The sequence below is a fragment of the Protopterus annectens genome, chromosome 9.part0 (assembly GCF_019279795.1).
Source record: "Protopterus annectens isolate FY-2018-M chromosome 9.part0, PAN1.0, whole genome shotgun sequence".
Classification (NCBI taxonomy): Eukaryota; Metazoa; Chordata; order Ceratodontiformes; family Protopteridae; genus Protopterus; species Protopterus annectens.
In genome coordinates this window covers 1,843,974,940-1,843,992,691 of record NC_056743.1, presented here as the reverse complement: position 1 = coordinate 1,843,992,691, position 17,752 = coordinate 1,843,974,940, and positions in this window count along the sequence as shown.

The following is a 17,752-nucleotide window of genomic DNA, read 5'->3' as shown; positions in this document are numbered from 1 at the left end:
AAATAATGGCCACTCTGCTGCATAACACACACACACACACACACACACACACACACACACACACACACACACACACACACACACTGAGAGTGATCGAGTGATAAACTTTAAATATTGCACTTATAAACTTAGAAACATGCTGGAATAACACGATTTCCTTTGCCATGCATTCCACACACACTGAGGGTGATCGAGCAATCCCAACAAAGGAACAAAATGAGGGACGGATTTTAAATATTGCTCTTATAAATGTAGTTATTTTATATTTAGTATAATAACTATATATATATATATATATATATATATATATATATATATATATATATATATATAAAACTTTATATGTTGTGTTATCTTCATTTTAGGGGTCATATTGGTTTTGTGACTCTCGATGAATTTTATTTGGTGAGAGAGGGGCCAAAAATGTCTCTTTTAATAGTGTAGGTTGCAGACTCCTGACTAAGCAGTAATCTGAGACTTGCAGTGTGTATACCTTTCTGTATTATTGGCCTTAAAATTTGTGACAATATTAACTGGTAATAATATCATATACAGTTCCCAACAAATGAAGGGCAGGTTGAATGTTAAGGAACACAGTCTGTGACTTGTGCGCTGCTGACTTACATTTCCAAACTTACCTCTAACACTTTGTAAATCTAATCTGACACACCCAGTGGAAGTAAGGGAGCATGCAGTGCTCTTGTGTTTTCCTTCTTCCAAACACTAATCATTCACAGTCGCAATCCATTAATAACAAACACAAAGGGAGTGCCTGCAGTTTGTATACATCTCCTACATGGATTCAGTTTTTTGGGATTCAGCAATTCTAATGAATTCACACCTCATTTGCATATTTACCATGTTAATAGCCCTGAATGTACACCATATAGAAAACAACCATGTAGCTAGGCAAACAGAAGGTGAGGAGACTTGTTTATGTGGAGAAAACTAAACAGAAACTATTACTTTGGATATAGCTGGACAGAAAATTACTGAACTTGAGAAGGTATGCTTGCATTTTGCCAGCTACATACTGCATATGCTGGATTGTATTTAACAAAAATCTGAAGCAAAGGCTTTTGCACTTGTATCTGTATGCATTAGTTAGATGTGTACTGATGTCTTGATCTTGTTTGCCAAGCCATTTCAGTGGTATACATGATCGCCAATACATGAAAATGGAGTGCTGTGTGATAAATATGTACAAATGTTTCAGGGACAGTTCCTGTAATAGCAATTTTAGCATTTCAAAGATGGTTTGTTAGCAAAATGTGTCATTACCTGTTCTTTAGGGGTGAGCAAAGGTGACTCACTGTTATGGCAAAAACAATGATAGACTGTTCTCTTTTGGGAGGGAGCAAAGGTGAGTAACTGTTATAGCCCAAACAAGGATAGACTGTTCTTTCTGTGGGGGGAGCAAAGGTAAGTTACTGTTATGGCAGAAACGATGGTAGACTGTTCTCTTTTTGAAGGGAGCAAAGGTAAGTTACTGTTATGGCAGAAATGATGATAGACTGTTCTTTTGTGGGGGGGGGCAAAGGTGAGGTACTGTTATGGCACAAACAATGATAGACTGTTCTCTTTTCGGAGGGAGCAAAGGTGATTTACTGTTATGGCACAAACAATGATAGACTGTTCTTTTGTGGGGGGGGGGCAAAGGTATGTTACTATTATGGCAGAAACGATGATAGACTGTTCTCTTTTTGGAGGGAGCAAAGGTGAGTTACTGTTATGGCACAAACGATGATAGACTGTTCGCTTTTTGGAGGGAGCAAAGGTGAGTTACTGTTATGGCAGAATGATAGACTGTTCTCTTTTTGGAGGGAACAAAGATGAGTTAATGTTATGGCAGAAACAATGATAGACTGTTCTCTTTTGGGAGGGAGAAAGGTGAGTTACTGTTATGGCAGAAACAATGATAGACTGTTCTCTTTTGGGAGGGAGCAAAGGTGAGTTACTGTTATGGCAGAAACAATGATAGACTGTTCTCTTTTGGGAGGGAGCAAAGGTGAGTACTGTTATGGCAGAAACGATGATAGACTTTTCTCTTTTGGGAGGGAGCAAAGGTGAGTTATAGTTATGGCAGAAACGATGATAGACTGTTCTCTTTTGGGAGGGAGCAAAGGTGAGTTACTGTTATGGCAGAAACAATGATAGACTGTTCTCTTTTTGGAGGGAGCAAAGGTGAGTTACTGTTATGGCAGAAACAATGATAGACTGTTCTATTTTTGGCGGGAGCAAAGGTGAGTTACTGTTATGGCACAAACAAGGATAAGTTGCTCTTCTGCTCCTTGTTTTGCATCCTGCCTGTTGTTAGTATTTCACATCTGTAGAGTGTTTTATCTTTCTACAGGGGATACTCTTTTTATCTGGAATCAGTTATTCAGTACTTATGTGATACTTATGTGTATTATCCTTCTGTTGTCTTTTAGGAAAATTAGGAGCATGACACCCATGTGTGTCAATACTCGAGACCCCCCTTCACCAATGCTGAGAACCAAGTCATTGTGGAGGCCGTTAGGTAACATGTTTTTTTTCTGCTGGAAAGGGGATGGCGAGATACAGTACGTCAGATGCAAATTTGGCAACAGATAGTTGCTGATCTGAATACTGTAGGGGACCACAGCAGGACATACAAGCAGATGCACCACAGAGCCACTGACATAATCACATCTGCAAGGAGGAGATCAGCTGCAGTGGTCTGTGACCAGATGGTTACCAGGAAGGGCCATCTGGGGAACCACCATACCATCCTTGAAGGGTTCCTGACCAATATCAGGAATCAAGACAGCTCAAAGGAGAGTGCAGTGTGCCTGGATGTAGGAGCAACAGTGGCAGAGATAGCAAGAAATTTCCAGGATGAGCTTATAGGTAGGCTTTGGTATCTCAAAAGTTGAATACTGTTGTATAGTAAAACAATTGCAATCAGTACATTATTTCTATGTCACATGTATTTTTTGGAGGGATTAAAGATTGCTGGAGTTATTAGGTAGGTCTCAGTTGACTGCCACATTCTTGTTGAAAGTATACTTAATGGACATATAAAGGGATAAAAGTATTACCCCCTGTGTTACTGTTAATTGTGATGATGGTGCTCTTACCTCCTGCTTAACGTCTTCCAGGACCATCTGGATAACAGAAGAGAATGTCTCTGCAGATGGTAGGCCAGACATTTTTATGTCAGTATTGCTGAGCAATTTAAAGAAATATCTAAATGTGTGCTGTTCATGTCAGGCCTGTTGTGTGTATTGCTGTACTGTCTGCAATAGTGGTATCACTGTTACTTTGCTAGCATATATTGCAGTATAATAATGTAGGTATTAATGTATTCATGTGTTTGTTGTTTTTATCACAGGTGATCATGACAGTTGGAGTGTGGGACTTCTGCCACCTGATGTTAGAATATCAGCAGATTCTGATGATAATGGTGGACAAGCTAAGGCACAGTCGAGGGGTGCAGAGATTGAATCTGACACTGAGGTTGACATACAGACATCCCCTACAATTTTATTGGACACAGCCAGTGGGCCTACACCTATCCATTTCTGTGAGGCCACTGAAATGGAAGTCAACACCATTCATCATAGAATTGCGGCTACTGTGGCTTCAGTGCCTATTGAGTCTCACTGTAGCCAAAGTGTGGGTGAGATGCCACGCAGGAGAGTTCAGAGGGTTGATCGGAGGTGGACTGCTAACCCTTATCCACCTGGTACAGGTGTTTCTTCTCATGCTAATCAATGTATGTTTAGGGCTGTCATGCAGGTACAGGCACAGTCCCATAGGTGTTCCAAACCAATGGGTGTCTTTGATGGGACAGGGGGTGTCTGTCATGGAACAAGTATTGCCTGTGATGGAATGTCTGCTGGGAGGGGAATGGTATCCTCATGGGCATAGGTGAGCTACATCATCTGTTAGCCAATGTGGCTGTGCCTCATCACATGCCAATATTGGGAGCACTTCCACTGCTACATCAGTGAGTGTACTGATATACCCGGATATGGCAGGCTATGAGATCATGGTCCAAGGTGGACCCATGAAGGGAACTCATCAAACAGACATCAGCTATGTTCAGGTAGTAGCAATGCATCTGACCATGGGTATGGGCATGCCAGTGCAACTCCAGGCAGAGCCAGTTCTCATGGTCGAAGACAACTAATATGAACCACCATCACTACCATGCACAGCTCACACCTATCTGAAATACCAGGAAATGGAGCCATCACAGTGCTTGAGTGTGTTCATGCACACACTCAGACACCAGTGTCACCTGTTGGTGTCATTCCTGGTGTCATTCCAAGGGGATCCAGTACCTGACAGCCTGGGAGAACATGATTGACAGACAATGCTTTGCCTAATATGCCTTCATCGGTCTCTGCTGGGCTTCAAACTTCTGCCAAAGGCTCTTGTCTCCCCCATAGTGCCTTTTTTAGGCAAAGTATTGAGGACAAAATTACCAACATGAACAATTCTTCTAAACCAAATTTAAAGGTCATGCTGCTAATTGCTAGGAGTCTTAACATGAAACTGCACTCACTGCAAGCATTCCTCACCCTGAAAGATACTGACATTTGTGCAGTCACTGAAACCTGTTTGAAAGCTGTAGAGACCACCCATGTCTTACCTGATTACTCATCCTACCATACTTTCAGACCCCAAATGGAGGGCTACAAAGCCAAAGGTGGTGGAGTTTCAATATTTATCAAAGATATACACACCTACAGGCTGGTCAAACAGTATGATGCAAAGGAGACACTCCAGGTGCAGTTAACTGTTGACAAAGCAACTATTGAAATCCTAGCTGGTCACAGCCCCCCCCCCCCCAACCATGACTCAAGATGCCCACTTCACTTACTTGAATCCATCAAGATTCAACCCTCTACCCTGATACTGGGTGACTTTAACTACCCAACCATAGATTTGAAGACCTATTTGAATGCTCTGAGATTCCTCGACTTCGCCAATGTCAATGCATTGGATCAGCTGGTCAACACCCCCACAGGAGGTGAAAATATCCTGAAATGGGTACTAACCAACATAAATAGCCACTGTAGCACTCCTACAGTGTCATCATCCTTGGTAAGATCTGACCATAAAGCAATCACTTTCAAAGTCACTATCTCCCCTGACTCCCACCCCCTTGCAGGGTCAAACAAAAAATCTTTTCCAAAGCTGACTACAATCTCCTGAGACCAGGTATAAGCAGCTTCACAGCCATTGTCCCTTCAGTTGGAACTAGCACAAATGTCCGAGCCTACACCAAAATACTATATGATTACCTACATTGCTGCATGGACTCAGCAATACCTGACAGAACCAAATTATCTTCCTCAAGAAAGAGTAAACCTGTGTGGTGGACAGTAGCAATAAACAGACTCTATAATAAAAGGAAAAGAATTGCTATTCAGGACCAAGAAGAAGCAGGTGCCAAGTTGGAACTAATCGGTCCTTTGTCTGAACAAATACATAAGGTCACTTGTGAAATTGTCTAAGGCTAACTTTGAGTCCATATTGGCCACATCTACTAAGGACATTCACAAGGCCTTCTTCACATATGTCCGCAGTCTCAAAGGTAACACCCAAATCTGCTATGAACTGGTGGTCAAGAATACCACATACTCAAATGCTATAGATATAGCCAACCTGTTGGCAGACAGGTTAAGTGAAAACTACACACCCCTGTCCCCCGATCAATAAACCAGGACATCCACAGCACCTGCCCTCCTCCCCTCATCACCAGGGAGCAGGTCATTAATGCCCTCTCAAAGGCAAAAATACATCCTCCATGAGAATCTAACAAAATCCCTGGCTGCATCCTATATGAACTAAGGCAAGAGCTCTCAGCACCATTAGACACCCTTTTCAACCAAAACCTGAGCACTGGCTTCATCCCAGAGGGCAGCCACTGTCATCCCTCTACACAAAGGTGGGGAGTTCACTGACCAAGACAGTTATAGGCACATCAGCGTAACTAGCCTGATCTGCAAGGCCATGGAACGCAGTAACATGGACCTTATAAACAAGGACATTGGCAACCTCCAAACGCTTGACCCCACAAAGTTTGGTTTTGCCAAAGGGAGATCATGCCTGTTAAACCTGGTCAAAGTCATGGATGAGGGGAAGACAGTGCACACCACCTACTTTGACATAGCTAAAGCCTTTGATACAACTGCCCACTTGGGCATAATAGATAAACTGTCCCAGCTAGGCATCAAGCTATATGTCACCAGAGGAGTAACTAACTGGCTCACTGATAGAAACCCACTCAGTCAAAATAGGGGAAGCTACCTCTTGTAGTAGACCCATAACAAACACTGTACCACAAAGATCAGTCTTGGGGTCCTCTACTGTTTGGGATATACTTTTCTGAAGTGCAAGCTAAAACCAGTGGCCTGTAGCTGACTAAGTTTGCAGATGACTGCAAGCTGGGTGCTGTCTTAAATTCCCCTAGTGATGTGGACATCCTCCAAGAGGGCCTTACACAAACTAATGACTGGTGCCAGAAGCATGGCCTCAAATTGAAATCCAAGAAATGCCACATTATCCCCTTTGGGGAGAATGGCATCCTCACTAATTATCAAATTAATAACAATGTACTAAGTATGCAATCAGTCACGAGGGACTTGGGGACCCAGGTTGATAGCAACCTGACTTTTGACCACCATGTTGCCTCCATTGTATGAAAGTCCTTTACATGGCTCACCTAAGAAGTAAGAGTATTTCATCCAGGAACAAGGAGATCATAACATTCCTGCACTCCTCTCTTATCAGAACCATTATTGAGTACAATGCCCCCTTCGGCATGTATGCCAAGCACGTGCAGCAGCTGGAGAGACCACTGAGGTTCATGACCAGGAAAATCCAGGGTCTCAAACACCTATCCTATACAGATCGGCTAAAAGCCTTGTCCCTCTATTCAGGCTCATACAGACTGGTCAGAGGTGACCTGTGTCTGGCATACAAGGCTATCTCAGACCCAGCCTTGATGGAGTCGATGATATCCATAAGTCAAGCTCCACTAACGTAACCCACACACAAGGCGTTAACCTGGTCTGTGACATTAACAGAACTTGTTGGTGGGATAGATTTGTGTTCCAAAGACTCCCCATCTGTGAAATAGATTCCCTCTCCATGTCAAGCAGAGTACTTCACTAGCACTCTTTCAGAGGAACTTGGACGACTAGATGAGAAACAGAAAATACCCCCCTGGGATCCAACCTGTGTCTCTTCTGGACAGGTGAAACAGGTGCTGATGTTGTGGGAACATGGGCAAAATTCTTGGCTAGGCTTACAAGGGTCTCAGGGACAATAGCCTTGTATTATCCTATGAACCTATGAACCTGGAGAATTCCTACAGACACATACACACACAACAGTTACTCATTTTGACTTACTGGTCATTTGTTGGTGGATCCAACTGCATGCCTCCTTCTCTTTCTTAATCATAGACGCTCACTGACCTTTTGTTTAGGCCTAGGCTTCCTGCCCCCCCCCCAATCACACACATACACACACACACACACACACACACACACACACACACACACACACACACACACACACACAGACAACACACTGTGCAAATGATGATAATTGTCTTATACCCTGTTTTCTATCTTTTGGATTCAGGGATGCATAAGACTTGTGCCTGATGCTCAGGATGCATAGCTGATGTAGTGCTTAGTATATATACATTTGTGGTGTTGAACTGTTAATTGTACCTTTGACATATAGTGGTTCTTGGAAGTTGAACAACTGATGACATTAAATTTCCCAAGTTTATAGTGAATGAGCTTGTGATGGTTGTGAAGTCAGAAATGTGTATCATTACTTTCTAATGTTTCTCTTTAATAATTCTCCAGGAGAAACATATGGTGCAAAACTGAGGGCCTGTAGTGATCTTCAGTACTTTTGAGAGGTATGACTGTGTGACTCTTTGATGCCTGAAGCCTGCTACTTAGAAATGAACACATATAAGCCAAATAACTCTCTGCTGTCACATGTTAAGGTACTTTCTGTACAAATATCCCACCTTTTATTTGCTTACTGTACCAAGTAAAGAAATACAAGGATATGCCACGCGTTCATATTATTAAACAATATACTTCAGGTTTAGGGTTTGCCTTGTAAATGCAGCAGTTGCCACAGTTTTAAAAAGTTTAGAGCTGACTCTGTCTGATGCAAGCAGTGCACAGCCAGTGCATGGGGAGGGAAAGGTTGTGTGACTTGCCTGGCATTAATGTTACTTTATGTATGTGAGCAAGAGGAAGGTTTGGGCCATAAGTGCTGAGTGAGTGTGCTATGCATAGTCTCTTAGCCAATGCAAGGGCATAATGACCATGCCTATGTCTGCACAGACCCACAGCAACTGGTAGTTTCACCTATGACTCCTCATCTTCCTGTGGCTGTGTTGACTGTAGTGGGATGTGTGCCCCTTCACTTTGCTCATCCGGCTGAAGTTGTTTCCTCAGAATTATGTTGTGTAGCATGGCACATACTGCGAATATTACATTTCCATGGATGGTACTGTAAGGCTCCCCCAGATGTATCTAGGCACCAGAACTGTGACTTCAGCAACCCAAACACATGCTCTGTGATATTTCTAGTTTGAGTGTGTGACTCATTATGGTGTTCTTGTGTGTGTGTGTGTGTGTGTGTGTGTGTGTGTGTGTGTGTGTGTGTGTGTGTGTGTGTGTGTGCGCATTTCTGATGGATGTCATCAGCCATGGTTCCACTGCATAGCTTGCATCCCCCAGTAAATGACCCTGTGGGATATCACCCCTAGCAAACATCTGGTACAGTTGGGAGGTGTGGCAGATATGTGAGTTATGGTAACTGCCAGGGTTGCTAGCATAAACATTCAAGATGATTCCCTTGGCATTACACATTTCTTGGCAGTTGGTAGAGTGGTAGCCCTTCCTGTTTATTTAGAACTTACTCTGTTCCCCATGTGGTGCCTTAATTTCTATATGTGTGCAGTCTATGGCACCAAGTACTTCAGGGTAGTGTGTTACTCAGTAGAACTCTTGCATATTTCAGGCCCTCTCCTCAGAGCTATGGGGAAAATATATATGCTCACTGGTATGTTGGAGCATAGCATTCAGGAATTGGTGGAGGATCCTGGATGCTGATGCCTGTAACACTCCCTGCATGTCCTGTGTTGATCTCTGAAAGTTATCAGTAGCTAAGATTTTAAGTGCTACATATACCTTTGTCTCCACTGGGATAGCTGGCTCTGGGTCTGAGATGAGGGCAGTAGAAGTCGCAGAGTTCCTGTAGTGTGTCCGTGTCCACACTGTAGCGGTCTACAATTTCCACACCGTATAGGTTGTGCAAAGTTAAACGGGGCCTGAAAATTCTTCTCCTTCTCAGCCTAGGCCTACTGTCAGCAGCAACAGCATTGGCTCTAGCCTGTAGCACATATAAATGAATCAACGCAGCAACAGCCCCTAACAGTCTGTCCATGTAGATTTCTTCAGTGGCTGTATTCCAAAAAGTTTGTAATTCACAGGAAAAACCAGCATGCAGTCTACACGGGTGATTTATAACTTGTTGAATAGCTCCACCATGTAGAATTGGTTGATTAGTATGCAGTTCAGCTGTTTATGCTTTAATTTGCATCCACGGTGTTTAACTTCTTTGTTCAGGGGTGTGTGCCACTACACCGCGCTTACTGAATTTAAAATAAGTTGCTACCGTGTGCACGCTGCATGGTGGAAAATGACCATATAGAGTTTATAGAATCCCCCTATATGTCTAGTACATGAAATATTAAATATTTAACTCATAATCTCAGATTGTACTTGTGCATAGTAAGTATGTACTCCCTGCAAGGGGATTAAGATGGATGTCAACCTATGAACACTGCTACTCCTTAGCTCTGATAAGGAAATCAAAAATAATCTAATTACATCAGTAGAGAGCTCTATTAAATATGAGCAATAAAACCTACCTACTTACATAAACTACTTCTGGGACACCTTAACTTTAAAAAAAAAAATTTTTCCCATCAAAATAGACAAAGATTAAATTTGATTAGGCCAAGTCATTCTGTCTGGACACATCCATGAGGTGATAACTACCAGCTACCCAGTCCAAAGGGAAAAAGAAAGGCCAAAGATGTCAGATGAAGCTGATAACATGGAAACTCAAACTACTAAAACCAAGTTCTCAGTAGTAGCTTCTCCTGAAAAAGATTTTATATCAAAAAGACCCAGAACTGGTAAACAGCAAGAGACAAACAAAATGACAAATAAAATAAAATCTGAACAGCCTAGTAGCCTTGAAGAGCTAAAAATGGATCTGCAGCCTATACAGCTGGCTATACAGAAATTCTCTGACCAGCTCCAGTCCTTTGGGGACTCTATTAATCAAATTGTAACCAGAATGGAAAAGAAACAGAGGCAAAGATCTTGAAAAATGAAATTAAACTGGACTGTCTTCAGAAAGAATCAGAAGTTAACTCCAAACACATACAGGATATGCAACAAAAAATTATCAACCCTGAAGCAAGATCCTGATGAAATATCGTTATTATCCAAAGAATCCCTGAGCAATTTCAAAAACCGAACCTCAGAAACGATGCAACAGATCCTAGGCACCTTACTTGAAAACATGGCCGAAGCAAAACAAATAGTTATTGAAAGGGCCCACCATGTGATCTGGCCCTCTCAGAACATATATAAGCTAAAACAAGTCTATGTTAAGCTACTGAATTACCACTATGTATTTAAAATCCTATCGACTGCTAAAAAGAAAAGTACCTTACTTGGAATGGTAAGAGAATCTCCTTTTTGCAAGACCTCCCAATCCAAATCAAGCAAGAAATAGAAAAATTATCCCCCATTTCACACACATGTGATCCAAAAAAAGGTTAAGTTTCAAATGGAATACCCTAATGCTCTATCTTTTCAATATAAAGGTACTAAATACACACTGTCAATGGTCAAAAAAGTGAAAAGTGCCTTTCTAACTGCCTTCAATGAGCTGCCTGTGGGTGAAACTGCTAAACACTGCTATCTATATGAAACCACTCTCATCTAACCTGCTTTGACTTTAATCCTTTCCTCACTGGTAATGATGAAAGGTTAATCATTAATTAGGTACCTTTAGTCACATTCCTCCAGAAGGGTTAAGTCCTTCACTATTTATACAAGAGGTCCTCTTCCCTGATCACTTTTTCTGTCCCTCCACAGATGTAACTTCCTGCTTCTTCACTTGTCTGCCTGTTTAAAGTGAAACGAGCATCTTTTAAGTGTATGGAGGTGCTTATCAAGCCAGGTTATGCTGTGAGGATCATCGGAATATCACTACCTGTTTGAGAAGCTATTCTATTCTTAAAGGGAAACATTGACAATCTAAGTGGGGCAAGGAAAGTGAACCGGGAAGAAATGTGGATGCAGTATGTACCAGTGTATGTGCTGGAACCTTATCCACAGATCTGAAAAATATGAAGATGCTACTGGGGCATATCATATTCAATAACTGAAGGTGAATGTATTTGCTTCTGTTACTAGCAAGTTATATAAGGATAGCAAGGCTTCTTTTTGCTTAACTTAAATTTTGTTACCAGGCTTGAGGCCTTCAGTCTGGCAAATCCTGTCATATAAGATCAGAGGGGCTAACTCTGATGATGTATTTAACTTAAAACAAAGATACAATCTGAATATAACATAGTTAGACATTTAAAGTTTTCGCTTTATAGTGCAGCATCTCGCAGCAAGTTTTAATTGCTTTATAAGCTTATGACCCACATTATAGGAATGATAAGGTTCTATCTGCCACAAATCCTGGAACTTTCTGATCAATGAGTGGTAGCACATATGGTTAAACTAAAAACTGGTAAACTCCATGTGACCAATGGAAACTTTCTTTTAAATGAGACTTCAGCTTTACACTAATGTCATTTGGTCAGATCTACAACACTTAAAAATATGTGCTACCACAATATAAAGCACAAATAAGTGTTGCTGTTGCATTCTCATTCATACATGTTTATATCATTTTATTTCTTGAAAATGCTGAGAAATGTGTTTTACTCTGTTGTAAGAAGATTCCCTATTAATCTTTCTGTTATTTCAATAGGTTAAAAGGCTACTCTATTTTGATAATGTTGCTTTTAATGTGTGCATATTCCTATCAATGTCTAGTTCTTATATTTGGAAACAAGCATAGAAGCTGGTTCTATCTTATTAATAGTACATGAATATGTTTGTTTATTAAGGCTTCTATCTAGCCAAAGTTTTCCTGTTTATTTAATCTTCATTGCAAGATTTACAACTTTTCCTCCCTTTTCTCTCTTTCACAGCTCTATAGCCCAGGATTACAATCTAAACAGTTGACAGGAGCTAAGTGTAAGGATGGAAGTGTGTTTGGGTAAGTTATGCTATACTTATTTTACTTAAATGGCATTTTTATTTTGGAAAAAGAATGTGTTTTGGAGATGACTTGTATCTAGATTTGTTCTATGTCTTTCTATGTATTTCTCCACCTTTTGCTCTGCATTTCTCTTCCAGGCTAAGTAGGATTGTGAGTAGGCATGGGATTAGTGCAGGAAGAGACAAGTGCTATTTGCCATCAAATAGAGTTGAGTGCCCTACTTTTGGTTATTCAAGATACATTCAATTAAGCTTATTCTTACCTGCTAAGTTTTACTTGTAAAGACACAATATGTGGGCTATTGATTGGTGGAACGTAAACAGGATTCAAAAGGATAAAAAGAGAAAGCTATTTTTCAATCTATTTTTTAAATTAAAATTAAAACTAATTTTAGTACAAGTGACACAAATGCTATCTGAGCACTGGTTACATGGCATGGAAAATGGATTAAAATAATTATTGCAGCTGGTAAAAAATCCAATAGTGTGGGTATAGCAATCATTATCCAAAAAAATAAAACACTTTCAGGATAATATCTTGCCATATGACATAGACCAAGAGGGACAATGGTATTATGTAACAGTCAGACTCCCTCATCTTGACAAACCAGTGCTACTATTAAATTTATATGCCCCCTGTTCTAGACAATAGGAATTTTTTTATGTGTCTCTATATGATCTTAACCCGTTTCCATAACCATTAGTTTATTATAGGGGTGACTGGAATACTTTTTAAGATCTCATGTCAGATAGGATAAATACAAATAAGTAATATAAATACAAATAAGTCATATATTACATGCACCACTACAGCAATTACAGAGCTAAAAAAATACTTTAACTTATTTGATCCATACAATTTCCAAAATAAAAATACAACAAAGGATAAATTCACTTTCTACTCACATTGTCAAAAAGTTTGGTCCAGAAGTGATTTTTTTCTTAATTTTGGATTTTTTTCTAAGCATGGACATTGACTTCTATACAGAACCTAGATTTTACTCTGATCATTCAAAAATTATACTTACTATCAACTGTTCCACTAATGCCAATTTTAGGAATAGTGTCTATAACTGGACTTTGGGACCTAACTTATTATTAATAGATAATATTGTACGAGAGGTAAATGTTCTTTTGGAAGAACATTTGAACATGCCCTCTACCTCCCAAATACCTTTTGACATATACTGGGTTTCTACCAAGGCCCAAATAAGAGGAACTCTCATCAAGAAATCAAAATATTATAAAAGATTACACAGCACCAACAGAAAAAAATTAATAAAAAAAGCTTAAACAAACTGGAAGCAGATCTACAGTTAAATTCTAATCAAGAGTATGAGAGTAAAGTAGATAACCTTCAGAAAGAATTATATTTGCTAAATGTAAAACAATTATCTTTTCATGAAATTAAAACCCTGGCCAGTTATTCAGAATGGTCACAGACCCCTTCTACGCCTTTTGCAAGATTGATAAAACAGAGAACAGCTTCTCCTATCATAACCAAAGTAATATATCAAGGAAAACCATACTATTCTATCCAAGAAATAGTCCAACTTTTCGAAAACCTACTCTTAAACTTATGGTGCTCAAACACCATTATTATCAAGACAAGAGAAAGACCAGTTTCTAAATCAACTGAGTTTCCCAAAACCTAGCCAAACTAAACAAAACTCCCTTTCATCTTTTATTACCCATCAAAAAACAATAACGGTAATAATCTCAAACGGAATAAAGCACCAGGGTCAGATGGCTTCACAGTGGAATTTTATGACCTTTAGTCAGAAAATCTCAAAAATCTTATTATACTTATTTAACTAAATAAAAGATAATAGTATTGCAGATGTTCATCTTAATTCTTCTTAAACAAGCTTTATCCTTAAAGAAAATGCCTACCCTAAAAATTCATGGAGTTACGGACCCATCTCCTTGGCTAACCTGGACATTAAAATGTTTACTACAATAATGGCTAACAGATTAAAGCCCATTATCCCAAACACTGTATTACCCCGCCAGTCAGGCTTTATACAATACTATACAATACAGACAAACCTGCAACAATATGCTTACACTATATGCTATGATAGCACATTCCAATCAAAGTCACAATCCTCTATTAGCCCTCACAATAAATGTCTCCAAGGCTTTTGACAGACTCAACCTAGACGTTCTCCTCTTAGTTTTGGCCCACTTTGGACTACCACTAAGTTTTATCCAAACTGTCAAGTCACTGTACACTAATGCTCATACATCACTGCAGATTAATAAGGCTACCTCTTAACAGATTGATATTAAGAATAGAAAAAGACAATGGTGCCCATTTTCCCCATAACTTTGTAATTTATACACTGACCCCTTATTCTTACTTATTACACAGAAAATCTTTCATTGTGCACCTGTAATCTATAATACTAAGACTGCACTGTCAGCATTTGCAGATGACTTAAATCTATACTTTACATTACCCAACTCTGACTTATGGAAAATCCCAAATTCCACTGATACTTTTTTGAAATTTTTCAATTATAAATTAAAATCAGAGAAAGCCTCAATTTTCCCAATTAACCAATTGTACCAACATTTTGTTTACTCCCAGCCAGCTGAAATCAAAATAAAACATTCCCTGAAGTACTTAGGAGTATCTTTTCAGGAGGACCCAAAAATGTTCTACCAAAACAATATCACAAAATTGTGGTTGACATTACATACAACAAGCTTGCCTTAGATGGAATAAACTTCAGCTCCAATTTTTATCATAAGTGGCCATTATTAAGATGAACATTCTGCCAAGACTCTGTATACTTTTAATGCCTCCAATGTGATGGTGCATAACACATTTTTTAAAATGTTACACTCATCTCTATTTAAGTTCATATAACCCCCTAAATTAGCCAGAATTTCTTAACAAAAACTGATATATCTTAGGAATAATGGGGGATTAAACCTCCCAGACTTAAATTATACTATGACATAATTAATTGTAACAGATTAACAGCAATATCTGACTACAACCCAAACAAGAAGACATGAACTCCAATTTCGATAGAGCTATTCTATAGTTATGTTAGGACTCTCAGTTTTAATCCCAAAGCCCTTCCTTTCCTTAGCAATGAGAATTTGAAAAGCATAAAACTACAAGTAGCCTTAAAAAAAAATACCCAGCCTACAAAAACATGTCAAATCACTGAAACTATCAAGTGCTTTCAAAATCCTGAAGCCACTACATCTCAATCCAAACTTTAAACTTAACAATTTAGTGCTTAACTTAAATAACTTCCCCTTTTTAAAAGAGAAGTGCTTACTGGATATTTCCCACTTTAGGAACCAATCCGTCTCAGAGATGAGATTTGCATTAAATCTTCCCAAAAGCTACACCATTATATTGAGACACGTCAAGCAAATGTGTGCCAAAATCCTAGATGATCCTAATCTAGATGTAAGTGACACAAATACATGTAAAACTGTATGGATCTTACTCTCAATGAAGAAGAAAATGATTTCCAACATGAAGAAGCTAATTGTGTCACTTAAATAGCAAAATGAGGTCCTCTTCTCAAACTACTAGATTGACTTAGATCCAACAATTTCAGTCAACCAAAAAACCCAGTCTATCCAAGTAACCTCAAATCAATCCCTTTAAAAAAAACTCAGTTATACACACCTAATGATTCTTAACAATGCATACCTCACCACAACCATACTAAACACATTTAACCCCACAATCTCCCCTTTCTGCCCCTGCTATGATCTCCAAAAGGCTGATCTCCTTCACATCTTTTGGAGCTACAAATGTTATTACAACTTTGGGGTTCTCTAAGAGTTAGACTACAAAAAATAGATATGTGAAAGCTACTCTCTCCCGGGGATTCACTATGCAATGTAACCCCCCATGCTGGTTTGACAAAATTACAAATACACATCTTAGTCACTTTTTTTTACTTTAATTACATTTTATATTACTCTAAATTGGAAAGATAGAATCCAACTCTCTTGCAAAGGGTTTAAACAAATGGCAATTAAATACTTAGCAGCTCAAAAACGTTTAATACATAACCAAAAATTACACTCCCACTTTCTTGAATATTGGGGTATATTATTTGACCACATATTGCAATAATATTTAATACCTGTTATTCTTACTCTAGGGGTAGGGTACAGATCTAGTGTTAATAAATGCATTATTCTTTCCTCCTACCTTTCAGTTTTCATCTGCTAGGGCCTCTAATTCTCCATCCCTTTGTTTAAACCACTGTATTGATTAAGACTAATTGTTTATTCTACCTAGTGAGGCAACTATCAAGTTTTCTATATAGTTTATTACTTGTATTTTCTTTGACTGTAGGCATCATGTTTTACCGGTCATTGTTTCCATTTTTCACTGATGACATTTATCTTCTTTTGTGTTCTCACTCTTTTATCTATAAAAACATCATAAAGATTTTTGAAAAAAAAATTATGCACCCTTTGCATTACTTTTATTTCCACAGTGCATTTTATAATGTGTCACTACTTTTGATATATGTTTCTTGTTTTGCCCCTTGTCCCAGTTCTTGTTTGAAAAAGCCCCTCAGACCATTCCACTTACCTTGTTAATGAACGTTAAACAAACTAAAAAAATCTTAGTCAGTGTATTGATAGTGTTTTTCTTAAATACTATAACATATTATAATGCACACAAATGCAGAATTAATTTTTTTGCTAAACTTTCACAAACAAATTATCATATCTTGGATACTGAGCAACCTAGGCATGCATTGTTAGAACACTTTTGTTAACCAGATTTAAGTTTTGCCATGAAAAAAAATACTCTAAGTAGCAAACAGGAACACCACCATAGGAAGGTAAAATAGATCCTTTATTTACAAATCCAAGTCCTGGTACCTCCACTGAAGGTGAAAAGCCGGGTACCAGGACTTGGATTTGTAAACAAAGGATCTATTTTACCTTCCTATGGGGGGTGTTCCTGTTTGCTACTTAGAGTATTTTTTCAGGTTCATGTTTATGCTTGCTATCATTTTGTTATGGATTTGGTTGTAGCTGAAGGAAACGCCAATGGTGGAGATGGCAGAGTTGGTGGATATTTTTTGTTCACTGAAGTCTTAAGGGAAAGAGAAAGAAAATGTGCAGCTTCTGATTTGTGGACTACTGGAGAAGTTGGTTTGTGTTCGGATGAATTTGCCAGACTTGACAGACTCATGTCCAAAGAAGTGACTGTTTATTTTGATTCAAAATTACTTGAAAAATACATTTCCCTAAATATCACACCTAGAGGGATACGCATTGACAAATAACCGGTGGGCTGATTTGAGGAGGATGAGAGTGACCTGCTTTTGGAATGGAGACAGGTCGCTCAAACATGTACTCTTAGTTGGTTAAAAATA